General features: G+C 42.0%; 1 pseudogene; it reads right to left on the reverse strand.

The window, feature by feature from the left end:
- Positions 1-8,409: 8,409 nt before the first annotated feature.
- LOC127673613 (60S ribosomal protein L27-like) lies at positions 8,410-8,827 on the reverse strand (annotated as a pseudogene).
- Between the last annotated feature and the right edge of the window lie 8,192 nt (positions 8,828-17,019).

Here is a 17,019-nt window from a genome sequence, read left to right on the forward strand (position 1 = left end):
CTTACCTTCTATGATGAATGTGTGGATCATATCCATATACCCGGTATTTACTCCCCATGCCAGAGAAGCAGTAAGATAGTTGGAGCCAGTTTCCCCAGGAGTCTGTAATCAGCCTTGTTTACATTAAAAAGCTTTTCTCCCTCAAGCTGCTCTTCTCTGTAGTGTCAGGCCCCAGTACAGAACCCCAGAAGGACTCACTTGTGATACTACCTTGAATTTCACCGTCAATTGGGGGGGGGGGGGGGCTTGGATTAAAAACACACTTAAAAAAAAACAGAAGAGAGCAGCATCTACATCACACTTTTTTTTAAGAAGGCAGATTCTACACCACATCTATCTCATTCTTTGATCTGGAACTATGACAGTTCTGAAGCGTTTCAGCTTCAGAATGTGGAAGCCTGTAATTTTCTATTTCAACTGAATAGTCAGCGTTTAATCAGTGGAGTAAGCGTAGGTCCTGCCATTCTGTGGTATTTGGAGGGACCACTTGAAATCTGATGATTGCATTTAAATGTGAAAGTGGTTCGCTGCAACGGAGCGTTGTGAAAGGCCAGAAGGACCACGCCACGAGGAGCCAGCATTGTTGTACCAATAGCTGTGCTTAGCTGTTTGCTTTCAGAAAACAGCCGCCCGTCTACACCAGTTCGTCTCCCTAAGGGCGTAAGACAGACTTTGCTTTTGAAATAGTGTCTGTGAGTGCGCTGGTATTTGTCTGGGGGCTTGTTAGATTTGTTGTTTTGCAGTGCTGGGATTGAACCGGGATGGTGTGTGTGCTCTGTTGTGCTCTAACCCCTAGCTTTTGTTCTATAGCGTCTCAATTCTACTATAAATAGTAACTTTGTTCTAATGACTTGCAAAGTAGTTTTCCTTCATGATCTCCAGCTATCATCTTAGTGTCATGGGAAAAAAGGCCAAGGCAGATGACGTTTCTTTGTCCAGGCTTATAATCTCAGAGCATTTTGAACCTTCTAATCAAATGTTATCAGTACATTGTAAGTGCAAGACAGGAGCACAGTTTGTCATTCAAAGTATGTGTCATAGAAAGTTTCTATTTGGTTTGTCAAAAGAAACTTTTCGCTGCTAGTGGTCTGAGTGATACAGTTTTTAACTTTCCACAGTAATAGTCACCCAGTACAAAACAAAATGCAAACTGCCTTACAAGCTGAGGCTCCCAGTTCAACCCCCTGCACTGCCTGTCTCCTGATACCATCTGTCAGACTTACGATACCTATACCCTTTCTTCATACTAATTGATACATTTTGAGAAATGTAGAAAGCTCAACATTAACAACTAGTTGTCTAATATTTAACTAATAGGGACCACTGATTTCTTTAATGTGATGAACTATTAACGGTTTTAAAAGTCATGGAAGGAATTAAAATATCATGAGCCACACACGGTAGTTCTCAGAATAAGACTATTTTGCTGGTTAATTTGTAAGGGCAGAGAAGTTTAAAGGCTACGTAGCCTCAGCAGTAGCCGATTCTACAGGTCTCCATCCAGGCATCCCCACAGAAGGCAAAGACAAGGCTCCCTCTCCGTCTAGTTACCCCTCTGCCCACTGCCAGCATTTCCTCAGTCCAACCAGCAAACTGCTACTCTTTAAGAAAATAAGCGTGTGCAGAAACGTGGGCATGTGTGTGTGTATGCATGCGTGTGTTGCAGTTGTAACACAATTCCAGTTTCTCACGAAAGCATACCCTTAGGCAACTGAGTGAGCTTTCCTGACCCCTGAGTGATGATAAAGAAAAGAAAATTAGCCCCTCTCACTGAAGGTCCCAGCAAGAAAAAAATCTAGATGATAGAAAAGCCGAAGGGGCCGATTCTGGCTTGGTTTTTAATGGAGGAGGGAGGCCCTGTTGATATTAAGGTAATGAGAAGCCGCTAAGCCCCCCTCACACAGCAGCCTCCTGGCCCTACAACCGCTGTGACAAATGCAGCCCTAATCCATGTGTGTTTGGGGCACCTTGACTGGTCATTTCCTATACATGCGAAATGTCTTGCGGTTTTATGTTAGCTGTAATTTACCTCTATGTTTATTCCTTAAATCATTTAACCCAAAGTCTGCAATATTCAGAGAACCATCTTGGGTATTTGAGCAGCTATTAATTAAAGGAAAGGCAAACATATCAGTCTCCCTGCCTTACCCAAAAAAGAAGCTACTTCCTGGCTTCCTCGTCTCACCCTTACTTACCAAATGAAGGCAGTTCTCTGTCTCTGGTGTCAGAAGAAAGTTCTGAAATGTAATTACAACTGTGTTTAAGGAAAGAGAGGAATCTAATATGCTTTTCGAAAATCACCAAATAGTAAAAATGAGTTGTGAGTCAGGCTTTGTATCCTGAAATTAACCCAGTGATCCATTGGGACTTTTAAACAAAAAACCAAAAAACAGGAGTTTGTTCTTTTTTATTTATTTATTTATTTAAATTTATTTACATTTCACATGATTTCCCCTTTGAGGAGTTTGTTCTTGAGAGAGAAAGAAATGTGGGATCACAACTCATGCCCACCCAGATACACCCCACAGAAACACACGCCATATGACTGCATTTGCACAGTAAAAAAAAGTTTCCTTTTCTTCATCTCCTGCTCTCAAAATCCATCCTGTGTTCCTCATGCATGGTCTTTGCAGCATATTTTAGAGAAATCAGCGGTTCTTTAGAGTATGTGAAACAGGCTTAATCTAATGCAGCATATATAGATTTATGCCTTTTTCCTCAGCATAGAGAATTTGTTTATGCATTCCTAAGCCCCACTTCACTTGCTTATCATTGTAAGTACAAGAAGCTGTGCTCGGGGATCATTACTCCTTCACGTCCGTGCACTACACAGATTGTCCCCCTCACCCCTTCAAATGATTAATCTTTTGTTAGTATTTGCTGTCTACTTACTGTTGATATGTTTTCCTTTAACAAAGCAGAATGAACCTTCAGGAGATATGTGCTAGAGGGGCCGACGGGCACAAAAAATAAGCAATTGTCAAATTAATGAGAACAGCTTCCTGAAGCACATTCTTAGGCAACTCAAAGTCGAGTTCCAAAGGGGGCCCTAGGTCCCACTAGGGACCAAAGGAGCGCCGGGACCAAAGGGTGATGGAGATGGAGGTGAAGGTAGAAAAACCCTGACCATTCTCATTTTTGCTTCCTGTTTACTTTTTCTAATTGGTAAGCCTCTTTCGAAGCTTAAACCACTATTAGCATTTCTAGGAAGCGACTGTAATATAGACTTTTTTTTTTGGTATGACTGTATTTTGTTGTGTGTTTTGTTTATTTTTTGAGGCCAGCTTCACCCCATAATAAGAAAAAAATCTCATTTTTTAATATATAAAAATGCAAGGCTTTTGGCAAAGAATAGAGTCCTGCGGCTACTATTCTGACCTAATGCCAGTTTTTAGCCGTGTTGGGTAGTACCGCAGGAATATGCCATTTAGCTTGTTGCTTCTCAAACACAGCTGCCTGTGAACAAAGAACTGTCAATAGATGTTTCCCCGTGGGGGTGCTGTTGGCATTTGGATCTGGGGATAAATCCTTGTTGTGCTGAAATGTACCACATGTTGCAAGATGTTCAGTATCCTCCTGGTGACTCAACACCAGACATTGTAAGAACCAAAAAAAAAAAAAAAAAAGCTTCCCGCTTGCCTGCACACAAAGGTAACCCCCTCACCTAAACGCCACTGTCTACCGCAGCAAGGGACCATGGGGTACGTGCCTGTCTCTGAATACCATGTCTGCTGCCTTGCATGTCTCTACCCAACTTTTCTTTCAAAGCCTTCTGCTTAGATGCAGCTTAAACTGACCTGTTCCCTTGGAAAGAGCTTCCTAGGTGGCCCTGTCCAGTACAGCGGGGAGTGGGCAACGTGGCAGGGCCTGATCCTTCTGGAGGACACGAGAAGCAAGTCTTGTTTGTTACTGCAGTGTTACTTCAGAACTAGACTCCTGGTTGCCGGAACTCAGTGGCTCTGCGTCAAGCATTGGTCTTTGGAACTCAGCATTGGATTCTACCTGGTAATACTGGAGACCAAGTTACAAAAGAGTCTCCCTTCCTCCTGTTGACAATGCAGTTAATACACACACACACACACACACACATACACACACACTGCTTGGGCTCCCTTATGTAAACGTAGCCATATGGTTCCGCTCTTCTAATAAGATGTGTGAATTTGACACTGTGGCAGAAATGTGGGGAAACTGCGGATGGCGCTCAGATTGTGCACACCACAGATAGGCAAAAACAAAATGAGGTTTCCCCAGGAGCAAGCTCGAGCAAGCTGTGCTAACCATACAGAAAGATATCCTTCGTGCCACTGAAACTGAATAGTCAATAGGTCTTGAAAAATATTTCGATGAATTGCAGCTAGCTAGCTGCAAGGATGGAATTAATCCCTCCCATTCTGATATTTTAAAATTAAAATTCTAAAGACCCGTTGTTGGTTTTTTTGCTGTTTTTGTTTTTGTTTGTTTTTGTTTTTAAGCATAGCAACTTGGAATCAATAAAGGTGGTTATAGCGTAAACCTATAGATGGTGCTTAAAAAAAATCTTATCTTTCTTAACAGCAGTATTTTAAATAAATAAATAAAGAGAATGCATTGAAAGAAGCAAATGAGGCAGGAGGCTGCTCCACCCTCAGGTCAGCATTGTGGTTTTATTAAAATGCCAATAATACTTGTGCGCTTGCCCAGCGTCAGGGGACTTTCCCTTCACGGATGCTCTTGATGTGATTTTTGACTGTATCATTACGTTGCTCAGAGAGCATCCGCCATGAGAATTTGCCACCGTAGTGATGACTAGCATTAGGAAAGAATTACTGAGAACTGGGGGTCAAACCACTGTCATCGCTTCAATATAGGCACTAATTCTTTAGTATTTTTTTTCTGTGGCTTAGACATGTTCCCGTGAATTCAAAGCATCCCACACACATTTTACCAATTAAATACCTGCTGAAAATTCAAACTGCTCTCTCTCTCTCTCTCTCTCTCTCTCTCTCTCTCTCTCTCTCTCTCTCCCCCACCCCCACCCCCACCCCCCAACCCCACCCCATCCCAAGTAACCATGTATTTTCCAAAATGGACTGTCTGTGTTCTTTTGCTATTTCAAACTTTCGTTAAAGTGATATCGATGGTGAACTTGGTCACTGGGAGATTAGCTAGGTGACTCTCCAGTGTGTGACCTAATCTTTACACAGGTGTACTATCTGTGGGTATTAATAACTGGAACTGTACCCGGATAAACACGACAGTTTCTCCCTCTCTTTGTTCCTAATTCATTACTATAGTATAATATGTGGGTGTGAACCTTGCAAGTAACCACACCGAAGCATCTGTAGTCCACGATTGTAACCTGAAAGACAATGTATTACTTTTTTTATTCTATATTGGTGTTTGTGTTATTTAAAATGGAAAATTATACTCAGTCTCGTAGTATAATATCGTAGGATACCCTGCTGTGCACAATTCCAAGTGCCTTAGACCATTGTTTAGCTTTCCTAAGTATACGTGTATGCATATATGTGTGTATAAAATTGGGAAATGTTACCTCAATAAAATCATTGGAAAATCCTAGCTTTAGTGTGGTGTCATTTGTCTTATTTTTCAGAAAGTGTCCAGTCATTTTGTTTTGTATTTATTTGTTCATTTTATGTGTTTCTGAGACAGGGTTTCCCAGACTGGCTTCTAACTCAGTATATAGTCAGCGATGACTTTGAACTTCTGGTCCCTCTGTCTCTACCTCCGAAGTGCTAGATTACAGACATGATCCACCCCTCATCATTCAAAGTCTTTTTTAGTCAAAAGTCCATGGAGGTCTCGTGTAAAGCAAGATTCAGAAACATTTTATAATTCCCTCTATTTCAACCCCACCTAACCTTTAACATATGTTGTATGTGAGGCCTAGTAATTTGTATGTTAAAAAAATACCTACAGAATCATTGCAGTTGGATTTAAGATAGTGTGAGTGTGTGTGTGTGTGAGAGAGAGAGGGGGAGAGAGAGAGGAGGGAAGAGGGAAGAGGGAAGAGAGGTTTCTCTGGAGGAACAAAATTGATAAAAAAAATGAATCTATATTAAAAGAGGATTTATTAGTCTGGCTTACAGGTTATGGTCTAGGTAACCCAACAATGGCTATCTCCTAATGGAAAAGCCAAGAATCTAGTAGTTTTTTTCAGTTCACTGGTGGTCAGTAATGTTAGCACTTTGTCTAGGCTCCAACCCCACAGTTACCTGGCAAAAACCAGGTATGCCTGGCTCCCTATAAAATGGAGATGCTCAGCCCTTCCCCTCTCTCCTCCCCTCTCTCTCTCCCTCCCCCCCTCTCTCTCTCCTTCCAGTGCTCCCTCTATTCTCTCCCTCCTGATCCCCCTCCCCCCCTCATGGCCAACCTCTACTCTTCTCCTCTCTCTATCTCTTTCTCTGTCTCCACTCCCTCAACTCCCCTCCCCATGGCCTGAATAAACTCTATTCTATAACGTCTGTGGCTGGTTCCTCAGAGGGAAGGGATGCCTTGGCATGGGCCCTCGGAGGCACCCCCTTCAAAACATATTCCTTCTGTCTTTATTTTTATAAAACACAACATTTTGTTTTGTGGCTCAGATTTAGAAAATCCACTGGTTCACCTGCCCCCTGTTCCCACACAGAAAGCCATCACTCGTTAGTCCAAACTTCAGAAACTGGCAAATGCTACCAAGTGTCTCTGCAGCTCTTTGGCCTAGGTTGTATCCCTGATATAGAATATTCTAACTTCGGAGAGCTGAGAAACACCTTAAGAAATGTTCAACATCATTAATCATTAGGGAAATGCAAATCAAAACAACCCTGAGATTTCACCTCACACCAGTCAGAATGGCTAAGGTCAAAAACTCAGGAGACAGCAGATGTTGGCGAGGATATGGAGAAAGAGGAACACTCCTCCACTGCTGGTGGGATTGCAAGATGGTGCAACCACTTTGGAAATCAGTCTGGTGGTTCCTCAGAAAACTGGGCATGTCACTTCCTGAGGACCCTGTTATACCTCTCCTGGGCATATATCCAGAGGATTCTTCAGCATGCAATAAGGACACATGCTCCACTATGTTCATAGCAGCCCTATTTGTAGTAGCCAGAAGCTGGAAAGAACCTAGATGTCCTTCAACGGAGGATTGGATACAAAAAATGTGGTATATTTACACAATGGAGTACTATTCAGCCATTAGAAACAATGAATTCATGAAATTCTTAGACAAATGGATGGAGCTGGAGACCATCATACTAAGTGAGGTAACCCAATCTCAAAAGATCAATTATGGCACTCACTGATAAGTGGATATTAGCCTAGAAACTTTGAATACCCAGGACATAATCCACAAATTAAATGATGTCCAAAAAGAATGGAGGAGTGGGCCCTGGTTCTGGAAAGACTCAGTGCAAGAGTATAGGGGAATTCCAGAACAGGGAAGTGGGAAGGGGTAGATGGAAGAATAGGGGGACGGAAGAGGGCTTATGGGACTTGCGGTGAGTGGGGACCCAGAAAAGGGGAAATCATTTGCAATGTAAATAAAAAAATATAAATAAATAAAAATAAAAATGAAAAAAAAAAGAATATTCTAATACCAGCAAAGGAATGCCTCATCAGTAGGCTAGATGAAGTTACCAGTGAGAGTGAGGGCAAGCAGACAAAAAAAGCAAAAGTTTCTTCTCCTGTGTCTTTTTTACGTTGGCTGACACTAAAAATATAATTCCAGATTTACAGTAGATCTTCCTACCTCAAGTGATTGAATCAAGAAAGGGTTCTCACAGGTCTGCCTAGATCAAGTTGACAATTAAGACCAGCCATCCCAAATCCACCCCTTGTCAACTCAACACACTATCATATCTGCTTATGTCATTCTTAATTTCCAAATATAAAAATAACCAGGTCCTAAGTATGTCTAGCACAATATAACTATCCCACCGGCAGGTATGAATGCATTATATATTTTGGAATAGGTGGCAGTGTCCCTTGAGGGGCATTCTTTCCGTGTCTCACCATGGAAATGTGATAACCACTGATAGTATCTCACTGGTGTTACATTACATGATGAATACGGGGGAGAGAAAACTCAAATATCTGCTGAATATGTGCCTATCTACATATGCGCAGAAACATTCTTAACAAGACGTGACAGAAACACTAATGTCAATAATAATCCTTGTTTCTGCAGCTGGTCACATGACCTTAGCTGGTATTGTCAGCTTCTGCTGCACATTCTGCATTTCTTACACCCTTGGCAAACACCTCGGCAGGCCCTGGAGGAGGGACTTATGTCTTCAGGCCTGAAGGTCTTGACCCATTACATTGTCATCCTGCCTGGATCTGATTGTTTTTGTTTGTTTGTTTGTTTGTTTGTTTTGTTTGTTTTGTTTGATTTAATTTTTAATGATGAAAACAAAAATATACCTAAAAGTGAAGATTCTGGAAATACCATTTGTTCTTCGCTGTCTTGTATTGCTCCTCAAACTTGACCTAGGCCTCCCGCCTGGCCTTGCATTTCAAAGCTGGGACCCTGAACACATCCTTGTTGACAACAGTTTTGTCCAAGCGGATATCCACAGAGTACCTTGTGGGCATGAGGTGGTTGTAGTTATAAACTTTCACAAAGGACTTGATCTTGGATTGATTGGAGATTTTCTTCTTGCCCATGGCAGCTGTCACTTTTCAGGGATAGCGGTCACTTCCAGACCCCAGGGCATGGCTGTAAGGGTGGTCTGAGGTGCCATCATCAATGTTCTTCCTGATGACAGCTTTGTGTCTGGAGTAGTGTCCAGCCCGGACAGTGTACCAGCACCACTTTCTTGGGTTTCATGAACTTGCCCATTTCAATAGCAAGGATCTGGTTGTTATAGTTTCCCATTGATGTTAGTTACAGGATGTAGGAACACCAAGACACACTCTACAGGACCTCCTACACTTCAGACATAATCTTCCTTACCTCCATTGTGGAGAAGCAATGGAATTCCCTCATAGTAGTCTGGCACTGGTACCCAAATGTCCAGAAAAAGGTGTCAGATTCCCTGGAGTTGGAGTTACAAGTAGTTGTGTGATATCGGTACTGGGAATTGAACTCAGGTCCTCTGGGAGAACAGTCTACACTCTTAGTCGCTGAGCCTTCTTCCTACCCAAAGAATTGTTGCTTTGAATAGTAGTAAGTCAAGGTATATTTATTTTTAATTTTTCTATCTCTTTATGTCAGTAGATATTTGATAATTTTTTCTGACATAAAATGTAAGTATAAAAGATAGGGCCTTTAGAATTAATAAATAGACTCCTTTGTTGTGTTTATTCTTTAATGCATCGTAAGCACATTTTAACCAGAAAGGGGTTTAAACTCCTCAAGGGGGCTTTAAAAACTAATTTGGCTTTTCTCAGCTCCAGGACAAGGTCATACATGGGAGGAGAAATGAAAAGTAACCTCTGTGTCATTATTTTCCTAGACAAGAGATGTAGGGGAGAAATAAAAACCAAAAACATTAAAAAGTAGGTTTGGGGGCTGGAGTAATGGCTCAGGGGTTAAGAGCACTGACTGCTCTTTCAAAGGTCCTGAGTTCAAATCCCAGCAACTACATGGTGGCTCACAACCATCTGTAACGAGATCTGATCCCTTCTTCTGGAGTGTCTGAAGACAGCTACAGTGTACTTACACATATATAATAAGTAAATAAATCTTTAAAAGAAAAAACAAAAAAAGTAGGTTTGGCCAACTACCCCTGAACAAGGAGCCTGCCCTGGAAAATGGTTGACATAGCCAAGAGGACACACCCATCGTTTCAGTTTGGGTTGCATTTGGTTTTGATTTTAGGGGCTTGCAGATCGGATTACTGATGATTGAACCTAGGGACCCTGCTTATGAGGCAAACACTTTGAGGATGACCTACTGCTACCTTGGTTTTGGCTTGGTTTATTTGTTTGGTTTTTTTTTTATTGTTTTGTTTTGTTTTGTTTGTTTTGGTTTTTTCCTGGTTTTTCAAGACCTGGAACTAGCTCTGTAGAGCAGGCTCTACTCTGTGAATTTGACCTCAAACTCACAAAGATCCACCTGCTTCTTCCTCCTGAGTGCTGGGATTAAAGGTGTGTGCCAATCACCACTCAGCGATTGTTATTTTTTATGAAAGAGAGGAAAAAACCTGAAGTTGGGTGGGTCCTTGTAAACGTTATCAAGGAACTTGTAAATTATCCTCAAGACAAAAAGAACGTATTAAGTATTTTAATCTCAGGAATAGTACTCTTCTATTCCCCTCAATCATCCTGTTTTAGTTATGGTTTCATTCCTCTGAAGAGACACCATGACCAAGGCAACTCTTACAAAGGTGAACATTTTACTGGGCTGACTGGCTTACAATTTCAGAGGTTCAGTCCATTCTCGTGGATGACGAGAAGCGTGGCAGAGTCCACGCAAATACGGTACTGGAAGAGCTGAGAGTTCAACATCATGGCCCACAGGTTGCCAGGAGGAGTCTCTCTTATACAGATGGCCAGGAAGAGGGTCTCTTCCGCACTGGGTGGAGCTTGGGAACCAGGGTACTGCAAAGTCTGCCTGCACAGTGAGGTGCTTCCTCCAACAAGGCCACACCTCCTAATAGTGCCACTTCCTGCGGGCCAAGCATATTCAAACCACCACAGTAACCATAATGGACCAGTGAAACAGTGTTAGAAGTGTAGCAGCTCTTACTATTGCTATAGTCTGGTTGGTGGGGGAGGATGACTCCAACCAAGCTACTATTGGAATGAAGAAAGGTAACCTAATTTAAAGGGTAGTTATGAAGTTGAATTGTTGCCTGTGGCAAAGCGGACCATGGAAAAGTCATGTCTATGCCTAACCATGTGTCTGTGTGGTATAGAGTGGCAGTGCCAGTCGCTGAAGGACAGAACAGCAGAGATCAAGCTGATATAAGAATAGAGTTGGGTACAGAGAGGAGGCTCAAAGAGGCTGAGGACACGGAAAAAGTGAAACATTTAGTTTTGGCTCTGTAATCTAATCTGTTTGTTTGCCTTCTGCTGGGACATCATCATCGATAGATGTACAAGAGTGGGCTGGACACAGTAGTCTGAAAGTCAGAGGAAATGCCTAGCTGGTTATCAGGGACGTAGCTTGATGGAAGACTACCGTGCCAAGCCTATCTAAGTTCCTAGGCTCCATCCCCAACCATAGATGGGGAGGGGAGAATGTCTGAGAGAAAGAGGGAGTTGAAAAAAATGCAATGGACTGTGAAAATGAACAGACCTTTCCAATAGGAAAAGAATGTAGTTTAAGCCCATGAAGTTATCAGCAGAGTCAAAATTCAATAAACTATTTTTTTTAATTGCCTGACTTTGTCTTTAAGACCAACCATGAAATTATTTACACATCATTGGGCATTTCTGATATTTGCTTGTTTTTAATCTCATAAGATTTTACTAGTTACTTTAATTTTAAATAAAATGTAATAGCTTTGTGTTCAGGATATTAAATTATAAAGCAAAATTACATTTGAAAATCCCTGATATTGCACAAAATATTATATATAAGAATATTATCTCAATGAATCAAAGTGGCTACTTTTACTTCTCATTAGAATAAATTGCTCATTCTTTAATATGGCCACAAATGAAGAAATTAGTTTATATTAATTTACTATATTCGGTGTGCATAGAGATATATATGAGCTTTATCTCCATTACCCAAAAAAGCTTAGTACTAGACCTGTATCTGATGTTTTCAGATACAGAAGAGTTGTATACGCATAATGAAGTGCCCCTGGGATACACCCAAATCTAAAGACAACATTCATTTATTTCATCTACATGTGGTTACCTGAAGCCCACTTTATAACATGCTTAGCACACTTGTTCTTCGACAGTGTCTTGTCACATAACTTCGAATATGGAATTTTCTACCTGTGTCTTCATGTAGCTTAAGAAATGTTGGGTGTTGTGACATAAGAACCTGGAGGCAGGAAGATCAGGAGAAACATGGTGGGTCTGAAGCCAAGCTAGGCTACAGGAGACCCACGTATAGAACACTAATAAATGCAACGTAAGAGCGACGCTCCTCACAGTGAGATCAGCGAGATGTTCACAGTACAGGCTGCGAAAGGAATGGAGGGCCAGCATGGCTGTGTGACATGCATGTGCGGAGGAGAGTGGATACTTGTCTCGGGTCCCTGACATTCTATGCATATGCTCACTGATAAAGGACACGGGACACTGCCATTCCCTCAGTGGAAATGTCTGTAATCTTCCCCCTCTCTTATTGCCCGAAAGCATGGAGTTAAAGTTCATAAGTTAAATAGATAAATGATGCAATTACCTCATAATTTCAAAAAAATTATCTTGTGCAATAATATCCGTTACTCAAAGGGAATAATAATGACTTATGAGACACTTTATTTATTTTCTTCTGAAAAATAAAGTCAGTGGAACTGGAAACTCCAAAAAACCAACTTGAAAATTCTGCTCAGGATTACACTAGGCATAGTAAAGAAAATTCAGGTTAATGTGTGCAAGTGTGTCTATCAATCAAATGTGTAGATTCAGCATAAGAATGTGCATTCTCTTATCCTTGGAGTCTGCACATGCTGCGTACATTTACCCATGGAAGCATATACACACACAGCATGCACACATATGCACATACAGCACATGTAGATTCTAAGGATAAGAGTCTGTGAAGAGAAAGTCATAGGAAGAGACTACGGCTAATAGGAATTTTCAAGAATGCAATTAAAATCATCGGCAACGATTATTCTTATAGTCCTAGCTATCTGGAGCTTGAGGGAGGAAAATCACTTGAATCCTAGACAAAAGAGTAAGACCTTGTCTCAGACATCGGATTGCCTAATCAAATAAAAATAAAAATAAAAATAGACAAATTAATGCGAAAGTAACTTTTATTCTCCTGATGTAATTGGCTTCTCCAAGGCTTACAGCCTCTGTCTGCTAATCTAAGCCTAGTCGTGGAGGCTTGTAGCCTCCCCACAATCTTATCTAGGCCTAGAATGTTTTCAGCCTCTGAGATTTACTGTCGACTAAGCGCACCCTTTCTAGTTCTTTCTGAGCTCTGGCTGGCTGGTTCAACTCAGCTGTTCTGACTCAAACTCCTCTCCACACTGATTCAAATGAGCTTCTCTCTCTCTCTCTGCCTTTGACTGAATTGCTCTGCTTGGCCTCAAACTAGCTCTGGCAATCTGTTCTAATCTTCTGGCTCCTTCTCATTCTCTGGTTCCTTCTGTCTTCACCTGTGTCTAGTTTGTTCTCTCTTCAACCTGTCTCTGTAAAATTCTCCCAGTAAAACTGCTTTTTTCTCTTTCCTCTTGGTGTTGCCCCCTTTCTCTCTCCTCTCGTAAGAGTCAGGCATATCCTATTCTGTCAAATCTTTCTCTGATTTGCCACAATGTCTGCCACGCATTTAGAAGCCACTTTCCAATATGGGTGGTTCCTTCTACAAACAAATTCTACCTTCTTTGTTTGGGATTAAGGGTGTGTGCTAAGGGCTGTGCCACACCACAACTAGAAACAGTTTGGTTATTTTGTTTTGTTTCAGTAAAGAACACAGTCTCAGGGTTCACAATGTGATCAAATATCCTGCAGCAAACAAACCAACAAATAACTGAATAAGAACACGTGCTTTCTAGGGCTAGAAGCAAGTGGAATATTTGAAACTGAGTCGTGCCAGAAATTAAAAAAAAAAAAAAAATGGAGGGGAGCCAGGGTTGGTGTACAAGTGAACTAGGCCCCACGAGAGGGGCCCCATGAGTTCAAAACTCATGTCCTGGCACTTTCCAATGCTGAAGGTCCTGACTGCAGAGACAGTCCTGAGGTGGGATGTTCCTGTGACTGGGCTAATGGTCATCGAATGCTTACTGTAAGCCAAACATCTCACACACTCACTTCCTCATCAACAGCAACCCAGGAAGCATTGCTAAGGTGGCCATTCCCGTTTGACATCAAGCTGAGTAAACTGAGTCTCACTTGCCCCAAGTTGTAGCCGCCCGCGGCCACATGCAAACCGGAATACCTGGAAGAGAATTCTGGGGGTGAGGGGAAGGGGGCGAAAGATAAATTGATTCAAGGCGACAGTTGCCGGTCAGGACTGACTTTAATATTATTTTGTCAAGATATATAGTCTTTAGGAAACAACCCTGCCCCCCAACATCAAGGAGCAGGCCGAGAACTCCTTGGCTCCATTTTCTCAGCTGGTCGCCTGCTTCCAGTCTGGCGGGTCTCTGCTGGCTTCCAGGTGAGACTGCCCTGAGGCAGTCTTGGTCGTCAAGGTGAAAGCGCCATATTGTTCCAAGGAACAAGGGCGGGAGATAACACCAGCTGAAGAGTGGGGGCTGCCAGCCAGCTCAATGCTGTGTGGGAAGGGACACCAAGTCACACAATACAAATGCAGCAAAGATACTGAAAACTGGCCAGGATACCAGTTGTGTATTGCTGTCCTCCTGTCCTACAGGAAACGAGGTCTCTAGAGATGAGCTTCTTCTTTTCATTCGGACTTTGAGGGCAGGGTGGAGGGGCGGCTCCGTGAAAGCAGAGAATAGTTTGAGTGCCATTCTTGTGTCTTGGTAGGGTTGTACATGAATTCTGTCTAGCACAGATCCAGACACCCTCCCTTCTCTGAACATGTCTCAGCTGTTAGGGCTAAATGTAACATTTATCTGCTGCCTCATCCATAGCACATAAAACAGATGTGCTAACTTTACAGATATGCAAATGGCACAATTAATCGTTTAAATTGTACCACTTAAGATTCTTTTTTTGATATTTGTTTGTTTGTTTGTTTGTTTGTTTTTCTAGACAGGATTTCTCTGTGTAGCCCTGGCTGTCCTGGAACTCACTCTGTAGACCAGGCTGGCCTTGAACTCAGAAATCCGCCTGCCTCTGCCTCCCAAGTGCTGGGATTACAGGCGTGCGCCACCACCACCCAGCACCACTTAAGATTTTTGTTGGCTTAGATTATACATTTCTAACCTGTTCGGCCCTTGCATTTATTTTCATGTGTGTGTGTGTTTTTGTTTTTGTTTTTATATAACATGCTCTGTTCTCTGTATTTAAGAATTATTCATTGGAAGCTGCAACCAATTATAAAACAGAGCATTCTTTAGAGTTGGACATATATAGTCTCCCTATTTTATTCCCCACCTTATTGTTACTATGTAGTCCAAGTTGGCCTTGAACCCACGGTTCTGCCTCAGCCATGCAAGACCTGGGAGTGTAGATAAATGGTACTATGTTTAGCTCAGATTGTTTTTTTATTGTTTCCTACAAGACAGTATAACAATTTTATAGTACTTACCTTGCACCTGACTTGCATTCAGAATTATAAGTCATTAGAGATTATTTTGAATGTCTAAATGAGGTATGGAGGGACTCGGGCACCCTCTGGACCTACAGGAAGTAACCTCCTACAGTTACAGAGACATGAGGGTTGTGTGACAGACTTTTCCTGGAGAGTCATGAAGAAACTGTTGCTCACCCCAAATAGGTAACCAATTACTGATTAAGTGCAGATACCATGACCATCCAACTTGGTGAAGCACTGAGTTTTATTGGAGTAAGCTAAAGGACTATGGGTGGGTGGGGCTCCTTACAGGAACAGAAATGGCACAAGGACACCATTACCAAAGCCCATCCCAGCAAGGGTGGCAGCTCACCAAAACTAGGAAACTGCAGCACACAGCCTGCAGGCAGCTCACGCTGGTTGAAGAGTATCTTTCCAAGTGACTCCGTTGATCTGACCCTCTTCTAGGCTGCACAGCTCCTCTTTGCTTCCTATACGCAGTTCAGCTGGTCTTAGCTTCTTCCTGGTTGCTAGGCTTGTCGGGGGTGAATATCAGCAGTGCATTATTTCTGCACTCTTGGGGAGGGAAAGGACTCACACTCTAGTGAGTTTCAGGGACTTCCGGCAGTATTCTGAATTGAGTTCTTCCTGTTACATGCGGAACTCCAGTGAGAGATGAGATGTCTTAATCTCAGAGGAAACTGTTAGCACAACTCTTAATATAAAGACATATACAACAATGAAGGGTCTGAGGTGGCCACTGAAATTCCACTGTTCTCCCCTCTGGGCTCTTTCAAATAACTGCTAATCATGGTTTTAAGCATAGTGTTCCAGATATCTCTTTATGTTTCCCTCTTTGACAGCTCACAACTTTCAAAAATGCCATCTCCCAAGGTGTCCAGCCACCTTTATCTTCTCTGACACACTAAAGCACCTGTGTTAGCCAGTCAGATGGAGGAAGAGCCATCTTCACGGCAGCCAGTGGTAGGAATGGTCTGCGGGTTGTTTGCTTTTTCTTCAACCAACTCTTCGCAAACAGATTTTCAGTTGTTTTACTCTTCTCTGTGACAAGCTTTTCTTCAATGCACAGCTTGGTATATCCACCTGGACACATTTTCCCTTCTTATAAATGAACTACCTCTGTAAGCACTATTAACACTGTCAAGAGTGTAATTTATAACTCCTGGAGTTAGTGCTTCAGATTCTATTTAGTTTGCCTGCCTCAAGCAATAACTCTCCACTTTTGTGCACATTGGTTTCCTGCTGCCCTGGAATTCTTGAGTGTGACTGCTGGAAAGAAGTTTCCTGAGTAGGAGAAATACTGAGGGGGCTTGCTGTGAGACTAGCATGACAAACACATTTTCAGTGGTTAGTTTCATGTAGGAAAAACAACTTTCCAGAGCCTAGACAAAGCCCACAAATTATGTTTAGCCATTTTTAAATAGATGCAGTTAATTACAGGATACTAATTAGAAAGTAAATTATGCTTTGGGTTTAATATTATCACCCTGAAACCAATTGATAGGCACGCTAGTAAAAAAAAATAGAATAATAAATAATAACATTTTTCTGTTAAGTTAGCACTCAAAACTATCTCTGACCCCCTAAGGTCAGCACACGGGTTGGTACTCATTGATGGGAGAAATTCGTTTTGAAGCAGAATGTACTGCGGTAGGTAAGGATGTTACTGAGCCAGCACCTACGCTTGAGCTCATATTCTACCCTCCACAGGGACTGACTTTCTGCCCTGA

Source organism: Apodemus sylvaticus, chromosome 23, assembly GCF_947179515.1.
Source record: "Apodemus sylvaticus chromosome 23, mApoSyl1.1, whole genome shotgun sequence".
NCBI classification, from domain to species: domain Eukaryota; kingdom Metazoa; phylum Chordata; class Mammalia; order Rodentia; family Muridae; genus Apodemus; species Apodemus sylvaticus.